Source organism: Bos mutus, chromosome 4, assembly GCF_027580195.1.
Source record: "Bos mutus isolate GX-2022 chromosome 4, NWIPB_WYAK_1.1, whole genome shotgun sequence".
Classification (NCBI taxonomy): domain Eukaryota; kingdom Metazoa; phylum Chordata; class Mammalia; order Artiodactyla; family Bovidae; genus Bos; species Bos mutus.
Window position 1 is genome coordinate 78,687,835 of NC_091620.1, and position 16,692 is coordinate 78,704,526.

At 37.0% G+C, this 16,692-nt stretch overlaps 1 protein-coding gene across 7 annotated transcripts in view; it reads left to right on the top strand.

Moving 5' to 3' along the window:
* Window positions 1-16,692, top strand: part of LOC102266138 (platelet glycoprotein 4) — a 91,238-nt gene that overhangs the window by 22,264 nt on the left and 52,282 nt on the right. For 3 of the 7 annotated variants that reach the window (XM_070369693.1, XM_070369690.1, XM_070369692.1), the window contains exon 1: window positions 9,754-10,026. The exons of 1 other annotated variant lie outside the window; for it this stretch is intronic. The gene's annotated coding sequence lies outside the window, so the exon portion shown is untranslated. Of the gene's footprint in view, window positions 1-8,443; window positions 8,475-9,746; window positions 10,027-16,692 lie in introns of those variants that run through there. 3 more of the 7 variants (XM_070369697.1, XM_070369698.1, XM_070369700.1) reach the window with 3 other exon arrangements.

Below are 16,692 nucleotides of genomic sequence, written 5' to 3' on the forward strand. Positions count from 1 at the left end.
AGAACAAATGTCAGAAAACACTGTCCCAGAGACTATGGCAGTGAAGTATCCAGGGCTGTGTGTGGTACGTAGGCCGCTGTTTAGAAGCAGATTCATGGAGCCCCTTGGACCCTAACACTGAGCTCAAGGCCCCTGAAGGTTATGCAAGTTAGCTGAGAAAAAGAAAGGCACCACCTGCAAAGTGCTCAAGGCCAGAACCAGGGAAAGTCATAGCTGCAAATTTTGAGAGGGCATGCTCTGTGTTCTCATCTCCTTCTCTGAAAATAGCCTGTACTGAGAAAGATGTATCAAGAGTTTTAAACTTGAAATGACTGAGGAACAGCAAAAATGAAATTTCTTAAAAGTGACTAAATATGCTGTATCAGACAGAATGGAGGTTTGAGATAAAATGAAATTTAGTGCAACAAAATTTTGTTTTTGCACACCTGAGTCTGTGATTGTAAAACTCATTTCCATTTCAGTAATATACAGTATGCAGCCATTCCCAAAGTTTCTTTCTCACAAAAAACAAACAAAAAAGAAAACCTTTTCCAGGTAACCATGATTACTTTTCTTTGTTTTAGATTAATTTTATGTTTCATGTTCCCTTTGTCAGGTTAAACAGTTTTGTTTCCCAGAGCGATAGAAACTTGGACTTAATTTTTATTTTGAACTTTGATTTTGAAAACTTAACATGTAATATTTTCTCCTTAACCCACTCCAGTATTCTTGCCTGGAGAATCCCAGGGATGGGGGAGCCTGGTGGGCTGCCGTCTACGGGGTCGCACAGAGTCGGACACGACTGAAGTGACTTAGCAGCAGCAGCAGGGGACAGGAGATGGTCTTGATTTTGAGTTGATTGTATATACATACACGTGTATATGCAATTTAAGCAAATAATTGTATTATCAAGATGGTATGACAGCCCAATATTTAAAAATGGCTGCTTTAGAGAAGAGTTAGAATTTTGGAAGCTGATAGTTTTCCTAATATTTATTATTTGACAAGTAAAGTTCCCCCCATATTCTGATCTACTTTTATTGGAGCATTCTCTTACTTGCAGACAAGTGTCCTAGGTGATACAACCATAGCTTGGCATTCTTTGACCTTGAGCAGTTTACTTGACCTCTCAGTCCTTTTGCCTCTCAGTACTTTGGTACTTTTCAGTTCAGTTCAGTCACTCAGTCGTGTCCGACTCTTTGAGACCCCATGGACTGCATGGTACTTCTACTATTTGTAAATTAAGGAAACCAACAATTCTTACTTCAAATTATGGTTATGAAGATTAATTTAGATAATCCATATAGAGTCCTTTGAAAGGTGTTTGCCTGCAGTAAGTGCCCTCGATGTGAGCCATTTGTCTTACATGACACACTTTGGGCTTTTAAAAATTGTGCTTCTGATAAGTTTTATCATTTCACACATTAAACACCAAGTGGTTTTCCAAGGAATAAAAAATGGTGATGTGATTATTTTAAAAGTCAGTCAACACCCAATAAGAATTTGTCTGCTGCCCTCCAATAAGATTCCAGAGATAAGTTCAATGACTTTTAAAAGCACTCTCCATATGTATACATATATGCCCTCTTTTTTTTGATACCCTTCCCATTTAGGTCACCACAGAAAACTGAGTATAGAGTTCCCTGTGCTGCATAGTTCAGTTCAGTCACTCAGTCGTGTCTGACTCTTTGTGACCCCATGAATCACAGCATGCCAGGCCTCCCTGTCCATCACCAACTCCCAGAGTTCACTCAGACTCATGTCCATTGAGTCGGTGATGCCATCCCGCCATCTCATCCTCTGCTGTCCTCTTCTCCTCCTGCCCCCAATCCCTCCAAGAATTAAAGTCTTTTCCAATGAGTCAATTCTTCACATGAGGTGGCCAAAGTATTGGAGTTTCAGCTTCAGCATCAGTCCTTCCAATGAACACCCAGGGTCTCATTACTTACTATTTTATACATAATATTTGGAGCTCCTTTCTATCTGCTGGATTGGATGCTGCCAGATTCAAAATGATTTTTGCTCAAATAAGCTCAATATTTAAAAAATATAAAAGTACTCATCAGAAATAGCTTTGGTTGTATATAGTCAAAGGACGACAGGACATTAGACACCATTTAGGTGGTATTTTCAATTAGACCTAAATAATTATTTGGCCTGTAATCTCATTCTACAAGGTTTCCCATATACCTGAATGTTTATTCGTGGTTTTAAACATTGAAGCTCTGTAAATTTCAGGGTAATAAGAGTCCAGTCCCCGTCTCCAAGGACTTTGGGAGTTACCTATTGGATAGAGGAGAGCAAGACTCTGCTTTTTTTTTTTTTTCAACACCAAAAACATTTTGTAATGGGGTATAGCCAATTAACAATGTTGTGAAATTTCAGGTGAGCAGTGAAGGGATTCGGCCATATATATACATGTGTCCATTCTCCCTGGAGAAGGAAATGGCAACCCACTCCAGTGTTTTTGCCTGGAGAATCCCATGGATAGAGGAGCCTGGCATGCTACAGTCCATGGAGGTCACAAAGAGTCAGATATGACTGAGTGGCTGAGCACATCCATTCTCCCCCTAACCCCACTCCCATCCAGGCTGGCAATTAACATTGAGCACAAGTTTCATGCGTATGCAATAGGTTTTGTTGGTTATCCATTTTAAATACAGCAGTGTGTACATGACTTTCCCAAAGTCCTTAGCTATCCCTTCCCCCCAGCAACCACGAGCTCATTTTCTAAGTTTGCGAAGACTCTGCTTCTTATTACCTAAATTCAGTTGAGCAACAGAGAAGAGGGAAGGAGTCCAGGACACACCGCCGGACAGAGGCCAGAGGGAGGGTTACACAGAGAAAGAACGTGCTGCCCTCGTACTGCCTCTGGGTCTGGAAAGGTTAGTACAGCTTAGAATTGAATATGATCAGAAAGCATTATAACTGGCTGGCACCAGTAAAGTAGATTTTTAAATGAATGACCTGAGATTGTGAAGAAGAAAAACTTTTTTCACAGAGATAGCATCTTTATTACCATTATCAATGATACCAGTAATTACAACTAGTTGTTTTAATAAATGCATATATTTCATCTTACTTGATCTCCATGGTATTATGAAATAAATATTGTTATCATCCTCATCTTTTAGAGGAGGAAACTTAAACACAGAGAAGTCAAGCAATAGGTCCAAGACCATTTGGGATACTATCAACCCAGCAACTTGTCTCCACAATCTGCAATCTTACCCACTCACTCTCTGTCCCAAAGTTCCTCTGCAGAACCCAGGCTATCAATGTGTGTCCCAGAGCACATGAAAAAAGAAAAGATCCAACCAACCATCAAGGATCCTGTCCTGTGTGGCCAGAGGCAATTGATCAATAGACATCAAGCCAGGCAAGCTTTTACAAGATAAAACCCCTTTGTGGACAATAGCTATATTTGGGCTTCACAAGAAGTCGATAGTTACCAACTTATTTGCTTGCCAGACCCAGAGCAGTCTGAATTCCCTTTTTTCCTGCAGCCCAAAGGACTGCCCCTTTCCCTATCTCAAGTCTCTCTGTCTCTCTGTCTTTCCTGTCCTCTCTTCTTCATTCTTCCTGTTTACAAAGATAAAAAATACAGGTCACAAAAGGTTATGTGCGTGTGCTAAGTCGCTTCACTAGTGTCTGACTCTGGGCGGCCCCATGAACTGTAGCCCGCCAGGCTCCTCTGTCCGTGGGGTTCTTCAGGCAAGAATACTGGAGTGGGTTGCCATTTCCTACTCAGGGAATCTTTCCGACCCAGGAATTGAACCCCTGTCTCTTATGTCTCCTGCATTGGCAGGCAGGTTCTTTACCCCCAGTGCCACTTGGGAAGCCCTACCAAATATTGTAAGATAATTTGTAGACTTAACCTTTCAAGTCAGATATACCACCTATATACTCCCTTTTGCCTTTTCTTAGAAAATGTTAATTGTCCTTCTAATTTAATTCAGCACTTCCCCAACTGTCTTTATGAAACACTGTTCCAGTAGATGTTAATAAAGATATCCTAGGGTGACACATGGTCAAATAAGTTTGGGAAATAAGGCATACCAGGACCTTCTCTTGGAGCTGTGTTATGAGAATAGTAAGACTGAGAAATCATGAAGTAAGGAAACTGTTGAATATGACTTTGAATTTAAATATTCTGGGTCCTCTTATATACTGGGCTCAGTTTTGTTTTGTTTGTATTGGAGTATGAAAAAACTTTTAAAGTGAGAGGAACAAAAGAGATTAGAGGAAAATCCATATTTCTAAAAAGTCAACTTCTATGACATAGTGCTACAATATAGACTATTCATATTGTAAGAATGTTTTATGGTAAAAATTATTGAGCCAACAAAGTTTTAATTCAAAATATTTTTCCTCTGTGCTTTCAAATGGAAATAAATTCTCCCCATGTTTATTACCTTTTAAAAATACAATTGCATTATTGTTTGTCTTATTATGAGTTAGCATTTATACAACCTCAGGTTTCTTATTTCCTTAGCCTTGAATATAAATGTTTGCTTTCTCTAACCCTTAACATTCCCAGTAAGATGATATGCTTTACCTGTAGTAAGACATATTTGTTGTTGTTCAGTTGCTAAGTTGTGTCTGACTCTGCGACCCCATGAATTGCAGCATGCCAGGCTTTCTTGTCCTTCACTATCTACCTGAGTTTGCCCAAACTCATGTCCATTGAATCAGTGATGCCATCCAACCATCTTATCCTCTGTCATCCCCTTCTCCTCCTGCCCTTAATCCTTCCCAGAATCAGGGGTTTTTCCAGTGAATTGGCTCTTCGTATCAGGTGGCCAAAGTACTGGAGCTTCAGCTTTAGCATCAGTCCTTCCAATTTATATTCAGGGTTGATACCCTTTAGGATTGACTAGGTTGATCTCCTCAGGAGCCTAGTAGGCTGCAGTCCATGGGGTCGCTAAGAGTCGGACACGACTGAGCGACTTCCCTTTCACTTTTCACTTTCATGCATTGGAGAAGGAAATGGCAACCCACTCCAGTGTTCTTGCTTGGAGAATCCCAGGGACAGGGAAGCCTGGTGGGCTGCCATCTATGGGGTCGCACAGAGTCGGACACAACTGAAGTGACTTAGCAGCAGCAGCAGGTTGATCTCTTTGCAGTCCAAGGGACTCTCAAGAGTCTTCTCTAACACCACAGTTTGAAAGCATCAATTTGTTGGCACTCAGCCTTCTTTATGGTCCAACTCTCACATCCATACCTAACTATTGAAAAAACCACAGCTTTGACTACACAGATCTATGTTGGTAAAGCGATATTCCTGTGTTTTAATACACTGTCTAGGTTTGTCACAGGTTTTTAATCCAAGGAGCAAGCATCTTTTAATTTCATGGCTGCAGTCACCGTCTGGAGTGATTTTGGAGTCCAAGAAAATAAAATCTATCACTGTTTCCACTTTTTCTTCATCGATTTGATGTGATGTGACCAAATGCCACGATCTTAGTTTTTAAAAAGTTGAGTTTTAAGCCAGCTTTTTCACTCACCTTTTTCACCTTCATCAAGAGGCTCTTTAGTTCCTATTCACTTTCTGCCATTAGAGTGGTATCATCTGCATATCTGAGGTTGTTGATATTCTCCTGGCAGTCTTGATTCCAGCTTGTGATTTATCCAGCCCAGCATTTCTCATGATGTACTGTGCATATATGTTAACTAAGCAGGGTGACAATATACAGCCTTTATGTACTCCTTTCCCAATTTTGAACCAGTTCATTGTCCCATGTCCAGTACTAACTGTTGTTTCTTGTCCTGCATACAGGTTTCTCAGGAGGCAGGTAAGGTGGTCAGGTATTCCCATCCCTTTAAGAATTTTCCACACTTTGTTGTTGTCCACCCAGTCAAAGACTTTAGTCACAATGAAGCAGATTTTTTTTTTTGGAATTCCCTTACTTTTTCTGTGATTCAGCAGATGTTGGCAATTTGATTTCTGGTTCCTCTGCCTCTTCTAAACCCAGCTTGTACATCTGGAAGTTCTTGATTGATGTACTGCTGAAGCCTAGCTTGAAGGATTTTGAGCATAATCTTGCTAGCATGTGAAATGAGTGCAATTATACGGTAATTTGAACATTCTTTGGCATTGCCTTTCTTTGGAACTGGAATAAAAACTGAACTTTTCCAGTCCTGTGGCCACTGCTGAGTTCTGCAGATTTGCTGGCATATTGAGTGCAGCACTTTAATAGCATCATCCCTTAGGATTTGAAATAGTTCAGCTGGAATGCTATCACCTTCTCTAGCTTTGTTTGTAGTGATTCTTTTTAAGGCCCACTCAACTTCACACTCTAGGATGTCTGGCTCTAGGTGAGTGACCACACCATTGTGATTATCCAGGTCATTAGAAACGTTTTTGTACAGTTCTTCTGTGTATTCTTGCCACCTCTTCTTAATCTCTTCTGCTTCTGTTAGATCCTTGCTGTTTCTATCGCTTATTGTGCCCATCTGTTCATGAAATGTTCCCTTGGATCTGGTAAGAGACACAGAAATATACCAATATATTTTTTAAAATTTATATTCCTTATGCAGCAAGAAATCTGTATCTTAAACACTTGCCCCTTGATACTTAGTCTAATATTCATTTAAAAAATCACTGAAATCCTTCCAAAGATATATATATATATATATATATCTATCTTACAAACTTAAATAAATTTAAATTAGCTTTCTAAAAAGCTATACAGGTACCAAATAGTAACATAACAAACTACTTGTAAAAGGCATCCAGTATGGTTTTCTTTTCTCAATATTAAGTAAAAATTTTTATGTTTTGAAGCAGAATTTTTAGTTCTTGTGCAATAGAAGTTGTAACTTTTGGCAGTTTAAATAAAAATTTATTTTAAATTCTAAGGTGAACATACATATTGTTCCCTAACAGTGCCTAGAAAAAGTGGACACTCAATTAATTTGAAATTAATTTCTTTAATCTTATATGTTTGTTGCCACAGCAGCTTTTCATATTTTCTTCCTTGAAGTCACTATCTTCTGGCAGAAACTGCCATATCTTACGAAGGATGGAGAAATATTCTCTGCCTTTATGTTAGACAACGTGTTCTTTGTGTTAGTCAGTACTTGGTAACTGGTCTCTGACTCATGCTTGAGGAAGAAGCTACGATGTTAGGTTCTCTATGAAGCTTCCCCTTCTGAAAGCTACCCCCTCTGTAGGTTTCTCACAGTACCATAGACCTTCTATTAGACCATCTATTGTATGATTTCATAATAATTTTTCTATGTGTCTGCCATTCCATGAAGCTAGAGTTTTATAATTTTTGGACCCAGGAATATCTGGTGCCAAGGAGGAATAGTTTCTTAAATTAAGTAATTCTGTGAACCAATGAGTTTTTAACTATAATTTGTATATGAAAATAATAAATAATTTGGAAACATCAAAGTAGCATAGCACAATGCATCTGCTGAGAGATTTATACTGACACAAGGTAAGGATTTAGATACGGGCAAAAACTGCCTTTCATGATCATGCATCCTTATGTCTTCTGACTAATCTTTGATATTACTTGCCACCTGGATGCATAAACCTAAGGTGATGCATTTCATGAAAATGCTGGAAATCTTAGCATTTATCTAATTTTTAAAATTTTCTCTGTCAGTTGTCTCCTCTGTAGGAATGTAGGCTAACCATACCTAATTACAGAATTTTCTATAGATTTAAATAATAACATGGAAGTATTTAGCCTGACAACTAATCCATAATAATATATCAACAAATACTTGTCCTCCCCCTTATCCTTTCGTAGAATTTTTCAAGTTGTCCTTATAAGGAGGAATAAATAGTATTCTGTTTTTATATTTAATAATTTAATTTAGATAATTTAAAAAGCATATTTAAAATAAAATAAAATTTAAAAAGGCAAGAGCACTGGAACCAGAATAATTTAGAAAAAAACTAACCTCACTCTAGTAACAGGGTACAGTATTTGGGAATCAAAGAGGTGTAAACTATTCCAATTACCCAGGAAATTAATATTAAATTGACTAGCACTTCTGAAAGTATAATGACATACAAAAAATATTAAAGTAATACACTAGCAAATATCAGGCCAGATCCTGGGAGAAGATATGTGAAAAGAGGTGAAATATACAAAATAAAAATAAACAAAAAGAAACATCAGGAGAAAAAGAGAGCAATATTTTAGCTGAGGGGCTTTGTTTTTTTAACTGCTCTTAGGGCAATGTAAGACGAGCATTTCCTCAGATCCCTGAAACTTTATCTGTTAAATGACCAAGATTAGATGACTCTTAAAATTTCTTCACATTTTGTAATAAAAAGTCACGAGCAAGAGAGAAAAAGTGTGTCATACATGGAAGTGGGTGAAAGGTCTTTGAACTAAGAGTCACAGCTATTTATAAATGAGTAAATGTGGATGTCCCGTGAGCCCAGAGCCTTGTGGTTGTCTACTCTAGAATCTTCATGTGTAACTGTCCTCTGTGTCTAAGCTACATCTCTAGAAGATGAGCTCCTTAAGGTAAGTGTTGCTAACCTATCCAAGCCAATTTGGGCACACATTGTTACTGGGTTATCTTGGTACATGTTGGTAGCTTTCAATAAATAACAGTGGGGAGAGCTACAGATCTTTCTCAAAACAGGTACAAAGAAAGCCCTCTCAGTACTGGCTTCTAACAGAAGCAGTAAAGAAGCAGTTAAATAGCAAGTTTCCCCAGCCTGCTCCATGGGATTTGTGAAGTACCCACTCTCTGTCCTTCTAAGTGTCCCAATAGTTCTTGCCTGGAAGTTTCATCGGGGGCACACACAGCATGCTAACTATAGAATTCAGCTAACTGTCCAATCCCACTCAGGCAGCCAGGAATGCCCTGAAATCAAGAGCTAGGCAATAAACTTGGTGGGTTCTTATAGCCTGTGATATAAGGATAGAGAGTTAGCCAGTAATTTTTCTGGTCAGTTCATAAATCTTTGAAACCATTAATTTCACCAGTGAAAACCTCTCTGTTATATTTATTGTGAAAATTTCCAGAGTTTAGGAGAAAAGGCAACTAAAATACATATTTTGATTACATGCTAAGTAAACAGTTCTAGAATGAATATTCTCAACTAGGTTAGCTGTCCACTTAGACTAAAAGTATTCAATACTCCATCATTGCATTTTATTTTCAAGGTTTTGAAGTACATTCCAGAAAATCTCACTGGAAGGATCAGGCTTTCTTCTTCTTGATGACAGGATTCTAAGAACACAGTGGACACATAACAGATTTTCATTAAGTATGTGTGTGGGTGTGTGTATGAGGCTACATGTCATCAACATTAATCCTTAGAGAATTAATGCCTTAAGTACTATCAGGAAAATCACATATTTTTGTCTAATTTAGCATATACTGTAATGGCTTGATTTGCTTTTAGAATATATTTATCTTAGTTTCTTCTTATGAGTTGCATATATAATAGCATAGTCAGCAAACATTGCTAATCTTACATGGCAAAAGAATGTCGTAACTAGCATAAACTTGAGCTTGTCCGTTTTGCAAAACCCTGCCCAATGCTGCTATCATCTCCAGCTTTCCGCATTCACTGATGCCTTGTTTCTTATCCTGAAGGCCAGTGTGCAATGTTGTTATGTGGTTCCTAGGAAGACTATAAAGTCCTACACAAAGACAAAGGATGAAAACAGTCAAGGGAATTGCTATAAGAAAATAAATAGGGATATCTCTGGAGAGGGAGTTGCTTCTGTGTTCCTTTAAGCATCACAGAGTAATTGTTTCTTTTTTAAGGAAAGAACCAGGAGAAGAGAAGCTCATTTTCAAGCTAGAGAGCTTGGCAAACACAAGCTGCAGGGTTTACTTTGGTTTAGGAATCCCACTGCCTCACTGGAGTGTCAATCAAAATTCCACAGCCATTCTTGGATACTTGGAGGTGGGGCTGACGGATGTACAGCGGTGATTTGACCCAGCACTTGAGGCAGACACAACAAGAGTCATCAGTGTTAATTTCGTTGTCCTCCAACCAGCATTCTGAAAGTGCGTTGACACTGGTGGCCTTGCACTTTTTCATCGGACTTCCAACTGGTAATTACACCTATATTATCACTGTGAAGTTATCTAACCTAACAAAGTAGGACTCAAAACCAGTGCCTGTAATACTAAAGTCTCTTACTTTGATCTGATTTTTGCATTGTTCTTGTCCAGTTTAAGTTGTACGTGCATTTTTTCTCTTCTCCTAATGAATAGAGTATATGAGATAGTATAGACATTAAGAAAGCCTGTCCCAAGCTTTTAGATAAGAAATTGTGTCTAAAAGGAAACAGAAGGAGTTGGTCAGGTTTTGTAATTTTGCTATGATGTTGTCAGTAATAACTAAATATTAGATGATAAGAGGACATTCAAAAATATTTGAAATTGTCTAAACCTTCCAGCACACCTGTGCTTGTATACATGCTACAATGGAGGAATATCTTAGTAGAGCAATATATTAAAAGATCAAAAACTATCTTTTATTCTAAAGAAAATACATGCCCAGGAAGACTTAAATTACAGACGGCCACTTTTACCTGAAGAGGCAATTATAATGAGTGTTATTGTATATGTTTGGGACTCTCATATTAAGATTGTAAGGCAGAGCAGTTGTTCTTTCCAGTCTTGGAGCAAGAAGAATCTATCATCGTCCATGGACAGGGAAGCCTGGTGTGCTGCAGTCCATGGGTTAGCAAAGAGTCGGACATGACTTGGCCACTGAACAGCACCAACCAGTAGAGGTCACAGGCACTTTGTACCGAGACATTCCTGGAATGGATCTAGTCCATTAGGGGTTACTGTGACTTGCTAGACAGGTGACTTTGGAATTTTATTTTATCCTCAAGGTAGGGAAACTCAGTCATCATACTGTACACCTGACTTGGGCTACTGAATCTTTAATGCAATAGCTAGCAGGATACAAGCAGTAACATTATAAAATTTGCCATTAAATTAAAGCCAATTTTCTCTTTGCAAATCATTGTCACGAGGTTTTTCATGGCAAGAACAAGCTACATAAAATGACAATGGGAGGCAGAGAAAACCGGGTATAAGAATTATGTAAAATTTTACAGATTCCACACTTAATCATTTTATTGGTCACACATAATCATTTCTATTAATGACATTTATTTCAGCCTATATTATTATACAGTGTTTTGTAAGGCTTACCTTAATTTTATTTCATTGTGATTATCTTAAAGAGCTGGAAACTGTAAATTAAAATTAGATGCAGTGGTTTGCCTCAGTGAGTACTGTGTCAAGACAGCAGAAATGTTAATAAAAGCTTATTCAAGGGCTAATTCACAACTTTGCTTGCATCTTAGACACATACAATTCTAACTGACATTTTGGTAGTTAATATTGTTACATAAGTATTCCAGACAATCCATATTTTGAATTAAACTCACAAATAATTGCAGACTTACAATTATGTATGTTACCTAAATGTAAATGATTATAAAACAAAAAAACTGAGAGGCATGCCTTATAGTAATGCTACTAAACAGATTATATATATATATATATATATAAAGTTAAGGACTTTATGAATGCCAGCATTATGTAAATCACTTTGGAGAGTTGGATTATGTGTTGAATCTTGTTTATTCATTCAACACACATTTGTTTGCCCACAACAAACTAGGTATTGATCATTTCCCATTCCTAATTTCATCCACTTTACACTTTGGGTAATCAATTAATTCTCTAGTATGAACATCATTATTTAATAAATTAAATCTATCACTACAGGGGATGTTGTATAAGGGTCACTGCTCTACTGGATAACTGGGGAAACTTCCACTGAGATTGGTACCACAGTTTCTCAGATTTTTCCCTTAAGGATGATGAAAGATCAGTGGACTCCTAAGTATCTCAAGTCTGTGGAGTCTTAGGTTGCTTAGAAACCTGGTGACTATGGGCTTGCTATAGCAACCCAACTTATCAGTGAACGCAAAACTAACTTACCTGGCATTTTGCCAAATCTGCATATTTTTCTAGTATGAATATTCCGATCAGCCCTTCCATCACATGACTGTTTATTAGTCACACAATCAAGCTAAATAATACTACAGTTTACCAAATTTTGAAAAGAATAACTTATAATAGTTAGCAAATACAAGAAAATTAAGCTTAAGCTCACTATGTAATTTTAGTTACTTGAAATGTGTTATGTCACCTGGTTATTATCCCATTGCCTAAATTTGATTATACATACATTAAGATTTGCACTAAATTAGAAGCATGGGAAAGTTGGGCTAGTATGGTGTATCATCTATGTGATAATAAAAAGGCTCTACAAATGACTTCTATTAATATTTATAAATCCATAAATTTATCCATACATGTATATGTAGTGTATTTCAATGATATTTTACATTATAAACCCCCTTTTAACATATATTTCTTTAAAATTATTTACCACATTATTTCTCTTTAAAATCTTATATTTGTAATTTGTATACACAAATATATTAGAAAATTAATTTACTTGAAAAGCACATTTTTCCAATAACGGAAAAGACTGGGGAATGTAATCTCATCGTCAGTCTAAGTATTTGCTCTTTGTAGTATATTTTCAACTCTTTGCCTCCTTTGATTCAAGGCATGGTTTGAGATTTTAATAGTATCTTTCAGTTTATCAGTTTTTTACATTGTTGTTCAAGAACAGCAATCTCCTCGGTACCTCTTCATATGTGGGAATTGTATTTATCTTATCTCCTTACTGATTTCGACTCTCATGTTTATCACAGCCAACAGCACAGGTGGACCCAGCAGCCTTTCCTGAGCCTAGAGTCCTATAAGGTTTTAGTTACTGTCCTTTTCTCCTGGGTTTTGGCATTTATGCATTTTGTTTTGATATTTAATAAGAGTTTGTCATATTAAAAATTCTCTTGAGAATGAAAGAGTCAGTGTGACTTAGGTTTTTATGCGATAAGGATGCATTTGCTACTTTCAACTTTTCTTTACACATCATTTCTACAGAATTGTGCAACTGATAAAATTTTTGACCCCTCTAGTATGTCAGTTTACCTGGGTAGTGCCCATGGTAATGATATGATGATATATCTCATCTCACAGATGGAAACAAGTAGGAAGACAAAAAGTGGGCTATTTGCATTAAATTAACTGCCATCAGAACAGAAAAGCCAATTCTCAGGGGCCCTTGTTTAAGGGTCCAATGACTGGGCTACCATGGCACCTTCAACAGAGGTGCATTTGTGCAACTGGATAAAGGCCTATTTTTTAACAAAATAAGTGAGCAGTCCAGTACAAATGCACTAAATAACCCAAAGGGATCAAACTATTAGCAAGGGATCACACGTTAGCTTATAAAGAGATAGTAGATTGGCATGTACAATTAGATGGTAGAGTATAATATTCAGGAGACTTAGAATTTTTGATGGGCAAAAAACCCAATACAAGGAATGATCTATATTTAACCATTATTTTTGGCCTATGATTGAATTATTTTCATAAATTTTTGAAATCTTTAATCAATATGTCTATTCCTGGAAATGAAAATATAAACATAATTGGTCCACCTGACCATTTATAATATTTGAGAAAAGCTTATCATGTAGTGGTAAGTCATTTGTCCTCGTACTGTAGCTACTCAATACATATCTGTGGAACAATAGAAGCCCTCCTTGAGAATAAATATTTTTCAGTGTGGAGGAACCAGACTGTTTAATAATTCAAATAACCAGTCCTTTTAAATTCTATGTTGGATAGCTTGGAAAAGTAAATATATTCTTCTGCCAAAGTATTTAACATACCCATGTCTCTTTAATGTATGTTGTGATACTTGTAGTATAGGTTTTTCGGCCTTTATTTGATGAATATCTGAATGCCTATTATGTGTCAGGAACTATTTTAAAATCTGGCATATGAAAGTAGATATTCCCAACACAGTTCTCAGTGAATATATTATGGAGAGTTCCACTGTGACCTTCTCCCTTGGAAGTCATAAATGAGTATATAATGAACTGAGCTTTTTTGTTATACTTTGTATGAGTAGGACACTAGAGCATTCTGGAGATATAAAGATGAATAAATAGAGTCACGTGGCTTTTTGTATGTGCTTAATATTAAGACCTCTGCTTGTTGCACATGGTATACAAAATCATGTTGTAGGGACTGTTTATTTCCTTTTTTTTAAGGGACCTATTGATTAAATCACATTTCTTGATGATAGTTAATGAGCGAGAAATTTGGTTAGATGTTTAGTTATTTAAAATGTGTGTGATCTACAGTTCACATTTTACATAGAATCTCAGGATATGAGTTTGAGTGTTTTCAACTCAAACCATTGTATCAATTTAGGGATTTGGGGCCTATAATCTGGGCTTCCCTGGTGGCTCAGAGGTTAAAGTTTCTGCCTGCAGTGTGGGAGACCTGGGTTCGATCCCTTGGTTGGGAAGATCCCCTGGAGAAGGAAATGGCAACCCACTCCAGTACTGTTGCCTGGAGAATTCCATGGATGGAGGAGCCTGGTGGGCTAGAGTCCACAGGGTCGCAAAGAGTCGGACATGACTGAGCAACTTCACTCACTCACTTAACTGAAAAACTTCAGAGTTAGCACTCTGTAGGCACAGTTAGATCAAACTGTTTGTTCTTCTGAACTTATCTGCTCTTGCCTGTTATTTGGGCGTTGGCTTTCACCCTAGTTTCCTTGAAGTTCTAAGATGGTTCCTGGCAGCATTCGTACATGTTTACTTATTACAAATAAATATGAAGATGGGGAGAGATAATAGTGAAAAGATCATTCCCACCCACACTGAACAAAAGAGCAAAGCTTTTGTGAGTCCTGAGGAGATGTATGTTTTTATAACACTGAAGTTCTTATAACATTTTAACTTACAACAATTAAATAGGGATTTAATAAAAAAAATATTAAATAGAACATTGACATTTTTAGAGGCAATATCATGTTCAGTTCAGTCACTCAGTCATGTCCAACTCTTTGCGACTCCATGGAAATATCATGTTAGTACCACGATAATAAACTTTTGAATCTTTTCTTCTGTACTCAGTGTTGTGAGTCATCTCTGAAAGCGAAGTCAGTTGCTCATGGTTTCTGCAACACAAGTTACTTCTAACTACATAGGATATACTAATGATCTGTTAGGCTAGGATAAGCTCTTGAAGAAACATTATGATCTTCCTTTCCTCTGGGAAATTCTTAAACATGTGGAAATGTCCCTTAAAGGTTATGATTTAATCAAAAAGGCTGAATTTAGTTATATTTATTCATTATGTTTCATCTTTAAAAACTGAAGCCAGTTCCCTGAAACATATCTCAACACATATGCATTGGAATTTTAAAAAAACTATGTTGTCTATTTTCAATTTTAATTTTAGTCACCTAATATTGGATGAAGATTGTCTGAAAGGATGACATTTTCAATGGTGGAATAGTTTATCATAAAAAGAAAAGGTTTCCCTGTAATTAGTTTGCACCAAAAGACTTAAAAAGAAAATCACTACAGTATTTTTTTCCCCTAACCTACGTGACATGGTAAATGAGCCAGAGAAATTTCAGTAAATAGCACAAATTTAGTTCAATCTTTATTTGGTTTTAGTTTCCTAGCATAAAGAATTTAAATGTTTTCTACTATACAGGATGGTAAGGTGTGTGTGCACAATTGTGTCTTTGCAACCCCATGGACTGTAGCCCGCCAGGCTCCTCTGTCCATGGAATTTCCCAGGCAGGAAAACTGGAGTGGGTTGCCATTTCCTACTCCAACAAGATGGGAGTATGAGATTTAAAAAATAAATGGCAGAATATGGTTCAGTTATAACCAAAATGTTTTTGGTAATAGATGGAAATCTGTGATTGTGTACTGAACTACCACTGGAGGGTGGATGTTTTTCACAACAAAACTACCAGTTAAGTGGGTAATGTGAACATATCAATAAAAGGTGTGAAGGGCCAAATGAATTTATGGTTTCTGGTAATTTAGGAATAGCTGTGATTTTATAATTGCAGTAAGTTAATTTGCATGCAATTCCAAATTTATATACATAAAACCCCACTGAATTTTGAAAAACTATTAGATAAAAAATGAGATGTCAAATAAAAATCAACTAGGATAGGTAAACGCAAGGTAACCAAGGAAGAAAAAAAGGGAAACAATGAAAACTGGGAAGAGAGAAGTCTATCCTTAAACTTATAAAAATAGTATTTGGGGACAGGCTTCTTTATAACATGGGAAATATTTAGTGGTTTTTAATTTTGAGTTGCATGAAATGGTATGGTTTCCATGGGTTTATTTCACCTCCAAATATTACTTTTAATGTAGTCCTCTTTTCTACAACCTACTGTGATTATCCAGTTTTCCCTGAGGGGTTGCAGAAAATGAGAGGAAAAACAGGCCTGCAGCAGTCTTGGAACCTGTCCAGAAGGTGTTTTTAGTCCTTAGACTACTTGAAGGACGGTGCTCCAAACCTTGTAACACAGATTGGAAAACAATGATAATCCCAGTGTATTCACTCTGCACAGGAATTTTTTTGTGTGCCATTAACAAAAGGAATATTACAGAATACAATGAAACACACTGGGATAGGATCTCGATTCACATTTTTATCTTTATCCATGAACAGGAGGCATTGTGGAGTAGCAGAGTTTGCTTACTAAATACCACGACTGAATGCCCTGAAAGCCAGGAAAAGAGTTGTTAGAACAATCTCTGAGGCTACATGTACCAAGCAGTGCAG